Below are 21,186 nucleotides of genomic sequence, written 5' to 3' on the forward strand. Positions count from 1 at the left end.
CATTTTATATTCTTTTTAAAATTGTGTAATAGTGATAATTATAATTACAATGCAGTTCAGAAGAAAGGCATATAGAACTTTGCGCCAATAGAAAATTTTTAATTTCAATTTATATACGTATTTTAATGTGACTTAATTATAGACATTCAAGTATAAAAATATATTAGGATAGAAATACTGGGGATATGGAATGGATATGTGAGGTCAAAGAAAAATAGGAACTGTGTATATTTAAAGGAGATAATACTTCAATGGTTTTTATTTTATTCACAATCTGTGGAAAATTATATTCCTTGTACTTCACACATGTAACAAAAAGAGTCAACATTAAAACATGCAAAGATTTGAAGACAAATGAAGTAAAGATTTTATTGCCTCCTTCTTTCAGAAATCATCTCAAATTAACCAGTATGAAAAGAAATCAGTATACACTCTGTAACCTACAACAAAAATGTATGAAGAAGGGGTGCCAAGTGTAACACACGCAGCTATGTAGGCAGGTGTGAAAGATACCAGGTGAGGTTAGGTGGGACAGTAAAATTCAGTTGAAGCTGGCAGAAATGATACATTGAACATTCTCTGATCAAAATGAACTGTATGTAGAAAATTTAGATACAGTAACAAGAAAACACTATCACTTGAAAAATATGAATTTTAAGATCAGTAGGTCATGGAGAAGGAAATGGCAACATACTCTAGTATTCTTGCCTGGGAAATTCCATGGAAGAGCTTGGCGGGCTACAGTCCATGAGATTGTGAAAGAATCCGACATGACTTAGAAACTAAACAACAACAATAGTCATACTTCCAAGGAATTTATAATTCAGTGGAGGGGGGAGAAGGTATATGTGTAAATAATTAGAATTCCAAAGTGAGAGTGATTGGTGCCCTTAAGGTATTTGTAGAAGTGGGTTGTAGATCTTGCTTCTTCCAGTGTCCTCACCTTAGGCCTACTGATTGAGAACTGGCACTTTAGCAGTGTACCTGGCTGATTCATATATGCCCATTAAATATGAGAAGTACAGCTGTAGATTTCTGAAAAGAGGAAAATTTCTTCTCATTGGCAGAATCAGAGAAGTCTTCTTGAAGGAAGAGGAGAATAGAGCCTTGAAATGTTAAACTGATGTTAAATTTTCAGTGTTAAGTGGAATGAATAAGGTAGCTTGTTCCCTTCAATAACTTAATAAATCTTTATTATGAATTGGTTACCTTCTTTTTTGGTTTTATATTTTTAAGGAGTCTTATTGTGTGACATGCTGACATGGCCAGATGTCAGAACTGGCCCTAAAGAAACTGGCAAAGCCCTTGGCCAGTTTCCATTAGGATGGCTCTTTATTATCTTAGCCAAAATAAAATCATGGTCTTTAGTGGATTCTCAGTAGCCTTCCAATTACTCCACTCAAGAGGAGAGGGACAAAAATGGGACTTTGGAGAAGTTTCTTATATAATGCCATGGATCTCAGGTCTTGGTTCAGTTCTCGTAAATATTACAATGCAATTCTAACTGCTTTGATTCCCATGATGATATTGTGATCAAGATCTCTGATTCCTCTAATTCTGGGATTTTCTCATTATGTGAAACCTTGAACATTATACTTTAATGTACCTAATTTTTATTCACCTGAGTTTGTAGACATGAACATTACTAAAGTAATACAAAAAAGAAGAAAACAATGTAAAAGAAGGAAAAAAATCATCTTAGAAAAATATGCAAGTATTGGAGCCAAAGAAAACTGTCAGAAAGTGCCATGGAATATTGCTAGTCTAGAGCTTTGCTCTTGTCTGTCTCAAAAACCAAGACAAACGAGGTAATACTTGCATGCTTCCATGGTTCTATGGAACAAAAAGTGGTAAAAAAAAAAAAAAAAGCAGATTGTTGCACACAATTTTTGAGGAAGCTTCCAATGTCGTTAAGGAAGAATATACAAATGCAAATCAAGTAGTGTTTGCCAAAGTTGATTGCGATCAGCATGCTGATATAACACAGAGATACAGGATAAGCAAATACACAACCTTCAAATCGTTGCATAATGGGAAGATGATGAAGAGAAGATACAGGGGTAGTGATAAGAGAAAGAACTTGCAGATTACATCAGGCAACAAAAAAGTGACCCCTTCAAGAACTTCATGACTTAGCAGAAATCACCACTCTTGTCCGCAGCAAAAGAAGTATCATTAGATATTTTGAGCAAAAGATTCAGAAAACTATAGAGTTTTTGAAAGAGTAGCAAATATTTTGCATGATGATTGTGCCTTCCTAGCTAGCTGCATTTGGGGTTGTTTCAGAACCAGAAAGATACAATGGAGACAACATAATCTACAAACCATCAGGGCTTTCTGCTCCAAATATGTTGTACTTGGAATCTATGACAAATTCTGATGAGATATATAATTGGATTCAAGATAAATGTGTTCCTCTTGTCTGAGAAATAGCATTTGAAAATGGAGAGGGATTGACAGAGGAAAGACTGCCTTTTCTGATATGGTTCCACTGTATGAAAGAAGATACAGAAAGTTTAGAAATGTTCCAGAATGAAGTAGGCCAACAATTAATAAGTGAAAACGGTACAATAAATTTTTACACGCTGATGGTGACACATTTAAACATTGTCTTCCGCACATACAGATTGCCCTGTGAAAGCTATTGACAACTTTAGGCATATGCATGTGTTTGCAGACTTCAGTAATGTAGTAATTCCTGAAAAACTCAAGCAGTTCATATTTGACTTACATTCTAGAAAACTACACAGAAAATTCCATCATGGTCCTGACCCAACTGATACAGCCTCAGGATAGGAAGTCCAAGATGTAGTAAGCAGTCCACCTGAGAGCTCCTTCCAAAGCACCCAGTGAATATAAGTATACTTTATTGAGGGATGGAGATGAGCTTTAAAAACTTAAAAAAACAACTTGCAAGCCTTTCAATTATGAAAATCATATTTTCATAATTCTATGTTTGTTTTTATTTTGAATAAATTGAAAGATTTGGGGTTTTTTAGTTAACTTATTTTTTAATTGAAGGAAAATTGCTTTACAGAATTTTGTTGTTTTCTGTCAAACCTCAACATGAATCAGCCATAGGTATACACATATCCCCTCCCTCTTGAACTTCCCTCCCATCTCCTTCCCCATTCCACCCCTCTAGGTTGACACAGAGCCCCTGTTTGAGTTTCCTGAGCCATATAGCAAATTCCCATTGATCATCTGTTTTACATATGGTAATGTAAATATCCATGTTACTTTTTCCATACATCTCACCTTCATACATCTCATCTTCAATTTTTATTTTGAATAAACTGAAAGAAGATTTTTTTTTTTTAAATCAGTAAGTCAAATTCTATGGAAACTTCTATTGGAGTTTTGATTGCGGTTGCAATGTATTCATAGATTACTTTGAAGGAAACTGACATCTTAATTATTTTGTGTCTTCCCATCCATGCCTACTTCTTTATTTAAATCTTCTTTTAAGTGATTCTGTAAAAGTTTATATAATAATAGATTACATATAACTGTGATGTACCTCTTTTGATGTAATTTATCCCTTATATTTTATAGTTTATTTTGTCTATTTTTCCTTATTTATAGATACATTTACTTATTTTTTTTGTTTGTCTTGATTCTTGAATCTTGCTCATATTATTTTTGGTCATTTGTCTTTAGATTTTCATGGATTTTCTAATATAACCACATCATCTGTAAATAATGAAAATTTTATTTTTCCCTTTATAATCATTTTAATTGTTTCTTATCTTCATCAGTCATGATCTCTAGTGAGTGGTGAATGCATTGAGATAATCAACTTCTTTTCCTTGTTCCTGATTCAATATCAGTGTTTCTAACATTTTGCTACATAGCATGAGGCTCACTATAGTTTTTTGTAGACATCTGTTATAAGGCTAAGAAAATTTCTTTTATTCCCATTTTGCTAAGGATTTTTAAATCATGAATTTGTGGACAATTTATTGAAATAACTTCTCTGAATTCAGTGGGATGATTTGATCTTTTCTTTGCTTTTTCTATAATTCCTCGAACAAATTCAACTTGACTTAGTCATGATGCAATTTTTTAAAAAAAGTTTGGCCACACCACATGACATTTTAGTTCCCCAGCCAGGGACTGAACCCCCAGCCTCTGCATTGAGGGCACAGAATCTTAACCACTGGACTGCCAAGGAAATCCCTCTGATGCAGTTTTTAGAAAAACTACCTCATTGGTTGGATTCATCTGGCAGACATTTTAAGACTTTTTCATTTATAAGATTATGTTGAATTTGCCTATAATTTTACTATGTTTTTTGGTTCTTAACTTTTTTATTTGTTTATTTTGAAAATTAGGTTGTGATAGGATCATAAAGGAATTGAGGACATTGCTTCTTTTTCTATTATCTCAAATAGTTTTTAGAAGATAGGAGGAATTTACCTGAACATAATAAAGGCCATATAGGAAAAGTCCACAGCAAATGCTATACTCAATGGTGAAAAACTGAAAGTCTTTCCTTTAAGACCAGAAACAAGACAAGCATGCCTACTCTTACCACTTTATTCAAGTACTGGGGTCCTAGCCAGAGAAATTAGGCAAGAAAAAGATATAAAAGTCATCCTAATCAGAAAAAAAGAAGCTAAATAGTTGTTTGCAGATGGCATGATTTTATGTATAGAAAACTATTTATATGTAGAAAAGATTCACAAAGAAGCTGTTAGAACAAATAAATGTATTCAGTAAATCTGAAAAATACAGATTCAACATAAAAAAATCAGTTGCATTTCTATAATCTAGCAAAAAGTTATTTGAAAATAAAATAACTTACAATAGCAAAAAGAATAAAATACTTAGGAATAGCCTTCAGCAAGAAGGTAAAAGCCATATACTAAAAGCTATAAAATATTGATGAAAGAAATTAAAGAAGACACAAATAAATGGAAAGACATCCCATGTTCATGAACTGGAAGACTCAATATTGTTAAAACGTCCATAGTATTCAAATTGACCTACAAATTAAATGTTATCCTCATCAAAATCCCAATGGCATTTTTTTTTTACAAAATGAGGAAAACAATTGAAAAATTCATATGGAACCCACAAAAGACCCCAAATAACAAAGCAATCTTGAAAAGGAACAAAGCTGGAGACATTATACCTTCCTGGTTTCAAAACACATTACAAAGCTACAGTATTTAAAACAGTATAGTAATGGGATAAAGACAGGCATATAGACTAATGGAACAGAATAGCTGCTGCTGCTGCTGCTGCTAAGTCACTTCAGTCGTGTCTGACTCTGTGCAACCCCAGACATGGCAGCCCACCAGGCTCCTCTGTCCCTGGGATTCTCCAGGCAAGAACACTGGAGTGGGTTGCCATTTCCTTCTCCAGAAACAGAATAGAGGGCCCTGAATTGACCCAATAAAGTCATGGTCAACCGATCTTCAACAAGAGTGCCAAGAATCTACAATAAATAAAAGTCTCTTCAACAAACAGGAAAGTTTGGAAAGCTGTATATCTGCATTTCATACAAAAGGATGAAATTGGACCCTTTCCTTACTCCATATACAAAAATCAACTAAAAATGTATTAAAGACTTAAGCATGAGACCTGAAACTACAAAACTCCTAGAAGAAAACACTGGGGAAAACCCCCCTGACATTGATTTTGGCAATGACTTCTTGGGTATGATGCACAGGCAACCAAAGCAAAAATTGACAAGTGGGAGTACATAAAAAAACCAAAATAACCTGATTTAAAAATGGTAAAGGTCCTGAATGGACATTTTTCCAAAAAAGGCATACAGATGGCCAACACTTATATAAAAAGATGCTCAACATCACTAGTCATGAGAAAAATCAAAATAAAAACCACAGTGAGCTATCACATAGCACCTGTTAGAATAGCTATTTTCAAAAAGACAAAAGATATTGTGGAGCTTACAATGAGTGATGTGGTAGGGAGGGAAGACAGATGTTTAAAAAAAGATGAAAGTTAAATGTCAGTGAGGATGTCAAGAAAAGTGTTGGTGGGAATGAATGATCCAGTAATCCAACTTCTGGATACATATCCAAAGGAAATGAAAGCTGAATCTTGAAGAGATAGCTGCACTCCCATGTTCATCACAGCATTATTTAAAATAGCCAATATATGGAAACAACAAAAATGTCTATTGACATGTGAATGGATAAAGAAAGTGTGGTATTACACACAATGGAATATTATTATTTGGCCTTTAAAAAGGAAAAAAGAAATCCATCTCATACAACAACATGGACCAACCTTCAGGATATTATACTAAGTAAAATAAACCGACACATAAAAACAAATACTGTGTGATCCCATTTATATAAGATATCTAAAATAGTCAAGCTCATAGAAGCAGATAGTGGAATGGTGGTTGCAAAGGGTTGGAAAGAAGAAGTAGGGATGGCTTAAAGTTTTAGTTTTGTATGATGAGTAAGTTCTAGAAAGCTGTCTATAACACTGTGCCTACAGTTAATAGTTCTGTGCACTTAAAAAATTTGTTAAGGGGGTAGATCTCATGTTAAGTACTCTTACCAAACAAACAGGCAAACAAAATGGGGTAAGAGAAAACTTTTGAAGGTTATGTATGTTTATTACCTCATTTGTGGTGATGGTTTCACAAGTATATGTTTATGTCCAAACTCATCAAATTGTAAACATTAAATATATGCAGTTTTTTGAATTTCAATTATGCCTTAGTAAAGTTGTTTAAAAATATAATAAATACATACATATTATTTTATTTTTTCCTTTAAAGTTTGTTTTGGAAAATAGTCCCGAAAATTCCTTGGCTTAGTGGTTAGTTTTTTCTTTTTTTGCTACTATTGAATTTCTCTAGTACTTTTACTGTGATATTCTTCTTGATTGATTTAAGTACACTTTTAAAGGAAATTATTCATTCTATCTACATTTCCAAATGTATTGGCCTACACTCACTGTTCACAGTATTATTTTATTATCTTTAAATTTCTATAAAATCTATAGTAATGTCCTCCAATATTTATTTGTCTGTAGAGAACCAACTTCTCATGTTGTTGATCATTTCTGTTGTTTTTATTAATGTTTCTTTTTGATTTTTATTATTATCTTTCTTTTCTTTCTGCTTTAGTACTGCTTAGTTATTTTTCTTTACTCTTTATTTGAACTTTTACCTCATTAATTTTAATTTTTTTCTATTTTCTAAATATGTATTTAAAACTATAAAATTTCCCCCAAATACTCCCCTTAAACCAAATCCCACAATTTCTATAAGTATTCCTTTCAGTGCTGTTTATTGCAAATACTGTATCCATCATGATCTCTTCTTTAATCCATATTTCATTTTTAAGTTCTTTAGAGTCCACATTTTTGCTATAATTATTGACTTCTAATTGCATTAGTTGTGGTTAAAGAAAGAAGTCTATATGGCATTGTATTCTTGGAACTGATTGAATTGGCCTTTGTGGTGAATTACTTGTATTTTTTTCTCATTTACTTACTCATTGGAGTAATTAAGGATTCCTTATTCCTTTTCTCCCCTCTCTTGGTTTGATACACATTTTGTTTCTATTCTTTTGATGGTTTTATCTTTATACTTAATACAGATTAAATTTAATCTGTATTTCTCTCCTCCTAAAAAATAAAATGCTTTTAGGGTACTTTAATTCCTTTTTTTTTTTTTTTTAAAGATTTCTTTCTTTCTTTATTTTTGGCTGTGCTGGGTCTTGGTTGCTGCATGCAGACTTTCTCTAGTTGTGGCGAGCCGGGGCTAATGTCTAGTTGTAGTGCATGGGCTTCTCATTGTGGTGACTTCTCTTCTTGAGGAGCATGGGCTCTAAGGCATGCAGGCTTCAATAGTTGTGGCCCACAGGCTTAGATGCTCCATGGCATGTGGGATCCTCCTGGACCAAGGATTAAACCTGTCCGCTGCATTGCAAGGCAGATTCTTAACCAGGAGACCACCAGAGAAGCCCCTGCTGCTGCTGCTGCTGCTAAGTCGCTTCAGTCGTGTCTGACTCTGTGCAACCCCATAGACGGCAGCCCACCAGGCTCCCGCATCCCTGGGATTCTCCAGGCAAGAACACTGGAGTGGGTTGTCATTTCCTTCTCCAATGCATGAAAGTGAAAAGTGAAAGTGTAGTCACTCAGTCGTGTCTGACTCGTAGCGACCCCATGAACTGCAGCCCACCAGGCACCTCCTTCCATGGGATTTTCCAGGCAAGAGTACTGGAGTAGGGTGCCATTGCTTTCTCCGAGAGAAGCCCCTAGAATGTTTTAATTCTGAGCTCACATGTTCCATCTTCTATGTTACCATTGTTTAGATTTTTAGTTTCATTTTATGTTTACCATTTTTATTAGTAATTTATTAGAGAGGCAATACAGCAAACAGGTTTATGGGCACAGATTCTGTAGCCAGACTTTGCCACTTATTAGCTATGAGACAGTGAACATGTCACTTATCCTCCCTGAGTCTCAGTTTTCTCCTTTATAAAATAGGATTATATCAGCACCTATCTCTAAAGATTCTTGTGAAGTGCTAAATATAATATTTGGCTCCTAGCAAGTGCTGTATAAGTATTATATAATAGTAGTAAGTAAGTAAATAAGGTTGTGCCTGACTCTTTGTGACCCCATGGACTGTAGCCCACCAGGCTCCTCTGTCCATGGGATTCTCCAGGCAAGAGTACTGGAGTGGGTTGCCATTTCCTTCTCCAGGGGAACTTCCCGACCCAGGGATCAAACCCAGGTCTCCTGCATTGCAGGCAGACGCTTTAGCCTCTGAGTCACCAGGGAAGACCACATAATAGTAGTAGATGTAATATTATTTAAGTATATTGTTTAGCACTTTATATGTTTACAGTGATTTTTGTAACTAAAACTTCCCCTCTAGTTTTATTTCCTTTTTGTGATAATGTGTCATTTAGTAGTTCTGTTAGTGATGGTCTGTGAGTAATAAACTCAGAATTTATATGCCTGTAAAAGTATTTTATGCTCCTCCAAGATGAGAGCTTAGCTGTGTAGAGCTTATTAGATTGTTATTTTCCTTCAGCACTATGAATATATTATTTTTTCTGACATCTCTTATTGGTGATTCAATATCTACAGCAACTGTGGCATTCTTTGTTTTTTCCCTTCCATTTTTATTGAGATACAGTTGAAATACACTGCACTGTGGCTTTCCTTCCTTTGCAATTAATCTATCTTTTGTCTGTGGCTGCAATTTCACTACAGTCTATCTAGTTGTGATTTTGTTGTAACATAACCTTCTAGGGATTCAGTTACATTATATATGCTGCTTGAATCTGGGGACACTCACTTTTCTCAGTTCTGAAATTTGGGGCAAATATTATCTTGAAGATTGCATCTACACTGTCGGTTCTAGAACTCCCGGTGGCTAAGTGTTGGCTATTCTCATGCTATCTTTCATGTCTCTTCACTTCACTTTCATATGTTCTTTTTATCTCTTTGTGCTGCATTTTCAGTGATGTCTTCAGCTTTATCTTCCAATTCATTTAACTCTTTTCAATGATTTCTAATATATTGTTTCATATGTTGAGTTTTTTCAATTTCAATGGTTATATTTTCCAAATTTGGAAGTTTTTATTTGGATCATTTGTAAATCCACTTATTCTTATTCATTTTCTCTCTTTTAACAAAATAATTTCAAAAAGAGCTTAAATTAAATACATTTTAAATGCTGAATTATTTCTAGTCTTGAGTCCAAAATCTCATTCACAGTGTTTTGTTTTCTTGTAAGTCTTGAATGTGAACTAGTCTTCAGAGGAAGTTATTTTAGTAGGTATCCTAGACCCTTTGGTAGCAGATGAAATCCTGTAGGTCAATTTGGCCCTTTTTTTCAGATCCCTATAGAATCTTCTTGCTTCAAACATATTTTTTTATTTCTTGCTTCAGTTTCCTGAACCATGCAAGTACCATGAATTTGAGTCTCACTTCCATGGATAATGCAGATTTGGGAACCCATTCTTGCAACTGGCTCTTTTCTTTACCCATACTGACAAGAGTATGACAAGCTATTCTGCTTCTTCCATTGGCTCCTAGGTAGAGTTTTGTGGTTCTCTGTTTCACATAAAGGACATGTTTTTTTTTTTTTTTTTTGTGGGGGTGGGGAGGGGCATGTAGCTTTAGGGAGGAAGCTCAATTCTAGCTTTCTACATGGTCCTGAACCTTTATTTGCTATCCTTGAATAGATGTTAAAATACAAATACTCCAAGACCTGTCCTTGTCACCTATAAGAGCTGTTCTATGTCAATATCTGCCTGCCATTCTAACTTTTGAGTTCCTTCTTGGTTTTTATAAAGATATTTTCTCTTCCTATTTTAATCTTGACCAGGCATTTTTAAATGACTTTGTCATATTTTATCTAACATCTATTTTGTGTTTGAGGCAGAAGGTTGCTTTTGTTTTCATTTTTACTATTGTCTCAGTACACCATCTTGACAAGGAGTACCTTTCGTTTGATATGTACAGGTACCAGCAAGCTGATAAGGGGACTTAATGGTTCACTTGATCCCAGATCAAAGCTTAAAAAATAAAAGTCCTGTTAACCTAATTTTTGCTTTATAGTACTTAGTCCTACTTATTTAAAGCTAAACTCTTATTGTATAATTTGCTTCAAAGAATTTTCCCCAAACATAAATACAGACTAATTACATTGCGTTATTACTTAGATTTGAACATTTAATATAGCTTCCTCAGAGGACAATTCAAATGAAGTATGAATGTGCAAGGTTCAGAATGTAGTAAAGATTATTTGAGGTTTTATTTTTTGTTGAGTTGTATGTATTCTTTATATACTTTGTATATTAACCCCTTATATTTTTTGTTGAGTTGAATGTATTCTTTATATACTTTGTATATTAACCCCTTATCAGATATATGATAAATATATTGCAAATACTTTACCCCATTCTGTAGGTTGTCTTTTCACTTTGTTGATGGTTTCTTTTGCCATATAGAACCTTTTTAGTTAAATATAGTCCACTTTGTTTTTTTGTTTGTTTTTGCTTGTGCTTTAGGTGTGATTTTCAAAAAATCATTACTATGTCCCATGCCAAAGAGTTTTCTTCTGTTTTCTTTTAGGAGTTTCATGCTTTCATGTCTTATAGTTCAGTCTTTAATCCATTTGGAGTCAATTTTTTGAGTAGTGTAAGGTAGAGATTAACTTTGATTCTTATTCATGTACATATCAAATTTCTCCAGTATCATTTATTGAAGAGAATCTCTCTTTCCATTAAATATCCTTGGCTTACTCATCAAATATTGCTTGACTGTGTATGCTTGGGTTTATTTCTGGGATCTCAGTTCTTTTCCACTGGTCTATTAGTCTTTTGTTTGCCAATACCATACTATTTTAATTACTATAACTTTAAGGTATACCTCAGCCATCAACGCAAAGAAATAGAGGAAAACAACAGAATGGGAAAGACTAGAGATCTCTTAAAGAAAATTAGAGATACCAAGGGAATATTTCATGCAAAGATGGGCTCAATAAAGGACAGAAACGGTATGGACCTAACAGAAGCAGAAGATATTAAGAAGAAGCGGCAAGAATACACAGAAGAACTGTACAAAAAGATCTTCACTACCCAGATAATCACGATGGTGTGATCACTGACCTAGAGCCAGACATCCTGGAATGTGAAGTCAAGCAGGCCTTAGAAAGCATCACTACGAACAAAGCTAGTGGAGGTGATGGAATTCCAGTTGAGCTATTTCAAATCCTAAAAGATGATGCTGTGGAAGGGCTGCACTCAATATGCCAGCAAATTTGGAAAACTCAGCAGTGGTCACAGGACTGGAAAAGGTCAGTTTTCATTCCAATCCCAAAGAAAGGCAATGCCAAAGAATGCTCAAACTACGCACAATTGCACTCATCTCACACGCTAGTAAAGTAATGCTCAAAATTCTCCAAGCCAGGCTTCAGCAATACGTGAACCGTGAACTTCTGATGTTCAAGCTGGTTTTAGAAAAGGCAAAGGAACAAGAGATCAAATTGCCAACATCCGCTGGATCATCCAAAAAGCAAGAGAGTTCCAGAAAAACATCTATTTCTGCTTTATTGACTATGCCAAAGCCTTTGACTGTGTGGATCACAATAAACTGTGGAAAATTCTGAAAGAGATGGGAATACCAGACCACCTGACCTGCCTCTTGAGAAATTTGTATGCAGGTCAGGAAGCAACAGTTAGAACTGGATATGGAACAACACACTGGTTCCAAATAGGAAAAGGAGTATGTCAAGGCTGTATATTGTCACCCTGCTTATTTAACTTATATGCAGAGTACATCATGAGAAACGCTGGGCTGGAAGAAGCACAAGCTGGAATCAAGATTGCTGGGAGAAATATCAATAACCTCAGATATGCAGATGACACCACCTTTATGGCAGAAAGTGAAGAGGAACTAAAAAGCCTCTTGATGAAGGTGAAAAAGGAGAGTGAAAAAGTTGGCTTAAAACTCAACATTCAGAAAACAAAGATCATAGCATCTGGTCCCATCACTTCATGGCAAATAGATGGGGAAACAGTGTCAGACTTTATTTTTTGGGGCTCCAAAATCACTGCAGATGGTGATTGCAGCCATGAAATTAAAAGACGCTTACTCCTTGGAAGAAAAGTTATGACTAACCTACATAGCATATTGAAAAGCAGAGACATTACTTTGCCAACAAAGGTCCATCTAGTCAAGGCTATGGTTTTTCCTGTGGTCATGTATGGATGTGAGAGTTGGACTGTGAAGAAGGCTGAGCACCGAAGAATTGATGCTTTTGAACTGTGATGTTGAAGAAGACTCTTGAGAGTCCCTTGGACTGTAAGGAGATCCAACCAGTCCATTCTGAAGGAGATAAGCCCTGGGATTTCTTTGGAAGGAATGATGCTAAAGCTGAAACTCCAGTACTTTGGCCACCTCATGCAAAGAGTTGACTCATTGGAAAAGACTCTGATGCTGGGAGGGATTGGGGCAGGAGGAGAAGGGGACGACAGAGGATGAGATGGCTGGATGGCATCACTGATTCGATGGACATGAGTCTGAGTGAATTCCAGGAGTTGGTGATGGACAGGGAGGACTGGAGTGCTGTGAATCATGAAGTCGCAAAGAGTCAAACACGACTGAGCAACTGAACTGAACTGAACTATGGTATACCTTGAAATTAAAAAGTGTGATGCCTCCTGCTTTGTTCTTCTGTTCTCAGAATGTCTTTTATATATGAATGGCCAACAGGTATCTGAAAAGTCACTAGTTAATAAAGAAATGCAAATTAAAACAACAGTGAGCTCTCAACCCACACCTGTTAGAATGGCTATCATCAAAAATCCAGAGATAACAAATGCTGGCATGAATGTGTAGAAAAGGGCACTCTTGTATACTATTCATGAGATTGTAAGTTGGTCCAGCCACTTTGGAAAAACAGTATGGAGGTCTCCCAAGAAATTAAAAATAGATCTACCAAATAATCAACAATTCCACTTCTGGGAATATGTCAAAAGGAAATGAAAACAGTAACTCAAAAAGATGTCTGCACTGCCACATTCATAGACGCATTTTTTATAATAGTCAAAATATGGAAACAACCTTAGTACCCATAGATAGACGAATGGATAAAGAATTTGTGATACACATGCGTGCATGCACACACACACACACGTAGGTACAGTGGAATATTATTCAGCCGTAAAAAAATCAAGGAAGTCCGACCATTTGTGACAACATGGATGGACCTTGCAGACATGCTAGGTGAAATAAGTCAGACAGAGAAAGGCAAATCGGATATGATCTCGCTTATTTGTGGAATCTAATTTAAAAAGAAAGCCAAAATCACCAAACTCACAGAAAAAGAGATCAGTTTGTAATTACCTGAGGCAAGAAGGGGAGTGATTAAAAGGAAGGTAGTCAAAAGGTACAAACTTTCGGTTATAAAATAAGTACTAGGGATGTAGTGTACAACATGATGACTATAGTTAACACTGCTGTATGATGTACAGGAAGTTGTTAAGATGGTAGATCTTAAGAATTCTCATTACAAGAAGGGTGTGTTTTTTTGGTATTTATATGAGATGACAGATATTAACTAAACATAATGTAATCATTTCACAATATACGTAAATTAAAGCATCATCCTGTACACCTTAAACTTATACAGTAAAAAATATCAATTATTTCTCATTAAAACTGGAAGAAAATGAAGTAAAGAAGCATTAGACTTAGCCACCTCTTCTCATTGTTTTCCTGGGTTGTCTCACCACATTTGGTATTCTTGCTAAAATGTCTCTCATGACGTTTTGACTTCTGAATTTTGCTTTTCAAAGTTTTCAAAAAGAATTAATCACATTGTTCAAATATATCAAAGATTGCAAAGAACATAACCAATCTGATTTCAGTGTTGACCATCTGGTGATGTCCATGTGTAGAGTTGTCTCTTGGGTTGTTGGGAAAGAGTGTTTGCAATGACCAGCATGTTCTCTTGACAAAACTCTGTTAGCTTTTGCTTTGCTTCATTTTGTACTCCAAGGCCAAACTTGCCTGTTATTCCAGGTATCTCTTGACTTCCTACTTTTGCATTTCAGTCTGCTAGGATGAAAAGGACATCCTTTTTGTGTTAGCTCTGGAAGGTGTTGTAGATCTTTATAGAGCCATTCAACTTCAACATCAGTGATCATGGCATAGACTTGGATTACTGCGATATTGAATGATTTGCATTGGAAACAAACCAGGATCATTTTGTCATTTTGGGGATTGCACCCAAGTACTGCATTTCAGACTCTTGTTGACTAGGAAAGCTACTCTGTTTCTTCTAGGGGATTCTTGCCCACAGCAGTAGATATAATTGTCATCTGAATTAAATTCACTCATTCCCATGCATTTTAGTTCACTGATTTCTAAGATGTTGATGTTCACTCTTGCCATCTGCTGCTTGATCATGTCCAATTTACCTTGATTCATGGACCCAAGATTCCAGATTCCTATGCAATACTGTCCTTTATAGCACTGGAGTTCACTTTCACCACCAGACACATCCCCAAGTGAGTGTCATTTCTGCTTTAGCCCAGACACTTCATTCTTTCTGAAGCTATTAGTAATCACCCTCTGCTCTTCCCCAGTAGCATATTTGACACTTTCTTACCTGGGTGGCTCTTCTTCTGGTATCATATCTTTTTGCCTTTTTATACTGTTCATGGGCTTCTTGAAGTGAGACTACTGGAATGGTTGCCACTTCCTCCGCCAGTGGTCCATGTTTTGTCAGAACTCTCCACTATGACCCATCCATCTTGGGTGGCCCTGCACAGCATGTCTCATAGCCTTATTGAATTATGTAAGCCTCTTCACCATGAGAAGGGTGTGATCCATGAAGGGGCCCTATTTAATCTGATGACTATGTAACAGGCAAAATGTACCAACATTTACCTACTGAGTACTGAATTCCATATACCTGTGCTAATTGCTTTGGCATTGCCTTTCTTTGGGATTGGAATGAAAACTGACCTTTTCCAGTCCTGTGGCCACTGCTGAGTTTTCCAAATTTGCTGGCATATTGAATGCAGCACTTCCACAGCATCATCTTTCAGGATTTGAAAGAGCTCAACTGGAATTCCATCACCTCCACTAGCTTTGTTTGTAGTGATGCTTTCTAAGGCTCACTTGACTTCACATTCCAGGATGTCTGGCTCTAGGTGAGTGACCACATCATCGTGATTATCTGGGTAGTGAAAATCTTTTTTGTATACTTCTTCTGTGTATTCTTGCCACCTCTTCTTGATATCTTCTGCTTCTGTTAGGTCCATACCATTTCTGTCCTTTATTGAGCCCATCTTTGCATGAAATGTTCCCTTGGTATCTCTAATTTTCTTTAAGAGATCTCTAGTCTTTCCCATTCTGTTGTTTTCCTCTATTTCTTTGCATTGATCACTGAGGAAGGCTTTCTTATCTCTTCTTGCTATTCTTTGGAACTCTGCATTCAGATGCTTATATCTTCCCTTTCCTCCTTTGCTTTTTGCTTCTCTTCTTTTCACAGCTATTTGTAAGGCCTACCCAGACAGCCGTTTTGCTTTTTTGCGTTTCTTTTCTATGGGAATGGTCTTGATCCCTGTCTCCTGTACAATGTCACGAACCTCAGCCCATAGTTCATCAGGCACTCTGTCTATCAGATCTAGGCCCTTCAATCTATTTCTCACTTCCACTGTATAATCATAAGGGATTTGATTTAGGTCATACCTGAATGGTCTAGTGGTTTTCCCTACTTTCTTCAATTTAAGTCTGAATTTGGTAATAAAGAGTTCATGATCTGAGCCACAGTCAGCTCCCGGTCTCGTTTTTATTGACTGTATATAGAGTCAACAAATCCCAAAGAAAGGCAATGCCAAAGAATGCTCAAACTACCGCACACTTGCACTCATCTCACACGCTAGTAAAGTAATGTTCAAAATTCTCCAAGCCAGGCTTCAGCAATACGTGAACCATGAACCTCTGATGTTCAAGCTGGTTGTAGAAAAGGCAGAGGAACCAGAGACCAAATTGCCAACATCCGCTGGATCATCCAAAAAGCAAGAGAGTTCCAGAAAAACATCTATTTCTGCTTTATTGACTGTGCCAAAGCCTTTGACTTTGTGGATCACAATAAACTGTAGACAATTCTGAAAGAGATGGGAATACCAGACCACCTGACCTGCCTCTTGAGAAATTTGTATGCAGGTCAGGAAGCAACAGTTAGAACTGGACATGGAACAACAGACTGGTTCCAAATAGGAAAAGGAGTATGTCAAGGCTGTATATTGTCACCCTGTTTATTTAACTTATATGCAGAGTACATCATGAGAAACGCTGGGCTGGAAGAAGCACAAGCTGGAATCAAGATTGCTGGGAGAAATATCAATAACCTCAGATATGCAGATGACACCACCCTTATGGCAGAAAGTGAAGAGGAACTCAAAAGCCTCTTGATGAAAGTGAAAGTGGAGAGTGAAAAAGTTGGCTTAAAGCTCAACATTCAGAAAATGAAGATCATGCCGTCCGGTCCCATCACTTCATGGGCAACAGGTGGGGAAACAGTGGAAACAGTGTCAGACTTTGTATTTTGGGGCTCAAAAATCACTGCAGATGGCGACTGCAGCCATGAAATTAAAAGATACTTACTCCTTGGAAGGAAAGTTATGACCAACCTAGATAGCATATTCAAAAGCAGAGACATTACTTTGCCAACAAAGGTCTGTCTAGTCAAGGCTATGGTTTGTCCTGTGGTCATGTATGGATGTGAGAGTTGGACTGTGAAGAAGGCTAAGCACTGAAGAATTGATGCTTTTGAACTGTGGTGTTGGAGAAGACTCTTGAGAGTCCCTTGGACTGCAAGGAGATCCAACCAGTCCATCCTAAAGGAGATCAGTCCTGGGATTTCTTTGGAAGGAATGATGCTAAAGCTGAAACTCCAGTACTTTGGCCACCTCTTGCGAAGAGTTGACTCATTGGAGAAGACTCTGATGTTAGGAGGGATTGAGGGCAGGAGGAGAAGGGGATGACACAGGATGAGATGGCTGGATGGCATCACTGAATTGATGGATGTGAGTCTGAGTGAACTCTGGGAATTGGTGATGGACAGGGAGGCCTGGCGTGCTGTGATTTATGGGGTTGCAAAGAGTCGGACACGACTGAGCAACTGAACTGAGCTGAACTGTGCTAATTGCTATCTCATAGCACTATGTGGTTTAATGTAATCTTATCAGACAAGTATTAGCATCTCCATGTCACTTCATAACACAGGGGTAAGAGTTCAGATCAAGAATCAGATTTCCAGGGTTTTAATCATGGCTCTAGTATTCACTAGCTACATGATCTGGGACAGATCACCTGAACATTCAAAGTTTCAATGTCCCCATATCTAAAGTGTGAAACACTTCAAGCAAAAGGCCAGAATCATAGCGTACCTGTGAGGTTTAAATGAGTTACTACATATTAAGGTCTTAGCACAATGTGTGGCACATAGGTGATCAAGACTCCTGAGATGTTATTATTGCTACTAGAACAGATAATCATAAATATCTAGTCCCAGGTCACAAAGCTCTCTAATTCTCTATTTCCTATTCTTTGCCTGGTTCTGTGCTGCTTGTGATGGCAAGTCACTTCTCCTTTTTTGGTTTAAGTGAAGGTCCTCATTAAAAAAATATATATATTTGGCTGCTCCAGGTCTTAGTTGTGGCATGCAGGCTCTTTAGTTACGACATGCAAGCTCTTAATTGTGGTATATGGGGTCTATTAATAGTTCCTTGACCAGGAATTGAATCTAGTCCCCCTGTATGGGGAGCCCAGAGTCTTGGCCACTGAGGGAAGTCCCAAGAGCGTCATTTTTAAAGTAAACATTGTGATCTCTTGCTATACTATAAATTCGTCTTTCTGTTCTAAAAACAAAAACAATGATTTCTGGAGAAATTTGTATAGTCTAAGCCAAAAGTTGAGCAAAGAGCATTCTTTTCCTGGAAGCACTTAGCATGACAGCACAGATACAAGGCTGAAAGGGGGATACCAGTAAATATGGCACTGTGACCTAAAGTACAAGTATCTGCATGATTTGTGAATTATTTTGAGTTTTTCTAGTTGTTATAAGAGTATACAGCATATATGATCTGATACACTCAGAAAGCTTATTACTGAGAAGCACTGGGAATGCTCTTCTGTCCAAGCCAAAGGCAAGATAAATTTGGTTCTTGGCCTTCCTCTGTATAAGGATGGGAAGAGTCATGTCTAAAGAGAGAAACAAAAGCATAAAAATCCACTCTCATGAGGAAATCTTTCTATGAAGATGATTGAGGAGCTTGTCTACACCCATTAGATCTGTTCTAACAGAAATACCATGGACTGGATGACTTAACAACAAACATTTATTTCTCACAGTTATGGAGTGTGGGAAGTCTAAGTTCAAAGCACTGACAGATCAATGTTTGGTGAGTGCTCACTTCTTGGTTCATAGAAGGCCATTATCTCCATGTATCCTCACATGGTGGACAGAGAGAGCTCTGGTCTCTTCAACCCCTTACAAGGGCACTAATCTCATTTACGAGTATTTATGACATAATTACCTTCTAAAGGCCATACTTCCAAATACCATCACAGTGGAGATTTTATTTCAACGTATGAATTTTAGGGGGATACAAACAGTCTTTAGCAGAGCTCCAAGGATCAATCTTCTCTGTACAGGACAGGACACAACTTAGTGGCTGAACAACCACAACAACTTAATTCACTGTTCATTCCATCTGTTTCTTAACTGACTTCACCTCAAACCATCAGTTTATCAAATAATAGATAATATTTACTGAATCCTTACAACCTGCCAGGTGCTACTCTTAAGTGCTTTGAATGTAGTGCTTTAATCAATATATCATTCCTTTGAGGAAGAGACTGGCATTACCCTTATTTTATTTTTCCATTCTGGGACGTCTTTTCATTTACACTACTCTTATTTTAAAGGAAGGAAATAGAGGCCAAGAGAGGGTAAGTTTCCCACATTCTCTGGCTAGTAAGTCAGGATTTGGAACCCAAGCAATCTCACTCCATGGCCTGTTCTCCTAAATGCCATGCTATAAGCAGAAGATGTGTCATAATTAACTCAGTTATCAATATTTTTCACTCAATTCCATAATTATATGCTAGAGTCCTGGGCCGGTTTTCTCTTTCAAATCTAGTGACTGACCAGTGTGTATTGATTTCCATAATCCTTTAACAGAGAGGGTATAATAAGTGACTTTTAGAAATAATATCAGGCAAAAGACTTTGTTGACAGTTCAGGATCTGATTTCTGCTCAGGAACATTTTAACATAATAATTCTGAGATGTAAATTAGTGATTTTTTCCAATGCAGACAGTACAAGTAAAACAGAAATTATGTTTCTCAGCAGTATCTGAATTAAATATATACATGATGTGAATGCTTAAAGGATATTTTAAAATGCAAGTAGAAATTTGATCACTTAAAATATTGTTTGATTAAAACTAATCTTGGAATTAATGATGTTTTAGATTGTCATACCAACTGCACTAGGAATAAAATAAAGGAAATTTCAAAAGGCAGAATTGTATATGAATGTTAAAATACTAGTGTATCTCAAAGTATTGGGGGAAATAGGAAATGTAATTGAGATTCTAAAATGTTGAAATTACAAAGATCAAATCGAACCAAATCTCACTATACTTACATGAAAAGGTCAGGACCTAAATAAATTTTAGAGGGTTTACTTAGATGAAGATGAAAAAGATGAAGAGAAATTTAAAAAGATGATACATTTATATTATTCTGTAATATTACTTCTAAACTATACAAGAGATCTGATAGAGACCAAATTTCATATATTAAAGTATTATTTATTTTTATGATGTTAGCTATACAGCTCATGTATAAAAATGAAGAAAAGCAGATAAGTAAATAGATGAAAAAGTTTAAAATACTCACAATTTATAATTCACAGCAAGTTGTCATGTAAACCTTGATGTTTATCTACTGCAGCTCATTATTATGCACCGTGTATAAGATAGTTTTAAATAAAGTTTACTGCATATATTATTTTTAACTTTTAAAAAGCATAAGATATTTAAAATACATTTGATAAATAATAATCTACATTGTCTTTTTTAGAGATTGAATTATTGTTGCAGTTCAGTGGCTAAATTGTGTCCTACTCTTTGTGACCCCATGAACTGAAGCATACCACTCCTCTGGCCTCCACTATCTCACAGAGTTTACTCAAATTCATACCCACTGAGTCAGTGGTGCTATCTAACCAACTCATCCTCTGCTGCCCCCTTTTTCTTTTGCCTTCAATCTTTCCCTGCATCAGAGTCTTTTCCAATGAGTAGGCTTTTCGCATCAGATGGCAAAAGTATTGGAGCTTCAGCTTCAGCATCAGTCCTTCCAATGAATATTCATGGTTGATTTCCTTTAGGGTTGACTGATTTGGTCTCCTTGCCATCCAAGGGACTCTCAAGAGTTTTCTTCAGCGCCACAATTAGAAAGCAACAATTCATCAGTGCTCAGCCTTCTTTATGTTCTAAGTCTCACATTGGTACTTGACTGCTGGAAAAACCATAGCTTTGACCATACGTACCTTTGTCAGCAAATTAATGTCTCTACTTTTTTAAATGCTGTCTAGGTTTGTTGTAGCTTTCCTTCCAAGCAGCAAGCCTCTTTTAATTTCATGGCTG

General features: G+C 36.3%; 1 pseudogene; it reads left to right on the forward strand.

Moving 5' to 3' along the window:
* The first annotated feature begins 1,819 nt into the window (after positions 1-1,819).
* On the forward strand, positions 1,820-2,893 carry LOC781000 (endoplasmic reticulum resident protein 44-like; annotated as a pseudogene).
* Positions 2,894-21,186: the final 18,293 nt, after the last annotated feature.

Source organism: Bos taurus, unplaced genomic scaffold (genome assembly GCF_002263795.3).
Source record: "Bos taurus isolate L1 Dominette 01449 registration number 42190680 breed Hereford unplaced genomic scaffold, ARS-UCD2.0 Super-Scaffold_1723_ScbfJmS_2085, whole genome shotgun sequence".
Classification (NCBI taxonomy): Eukaryota; Metazoa; Chordata; class Mammalia; order Artiodactyla; family Bovidae; genus Bos; species Bos taurus.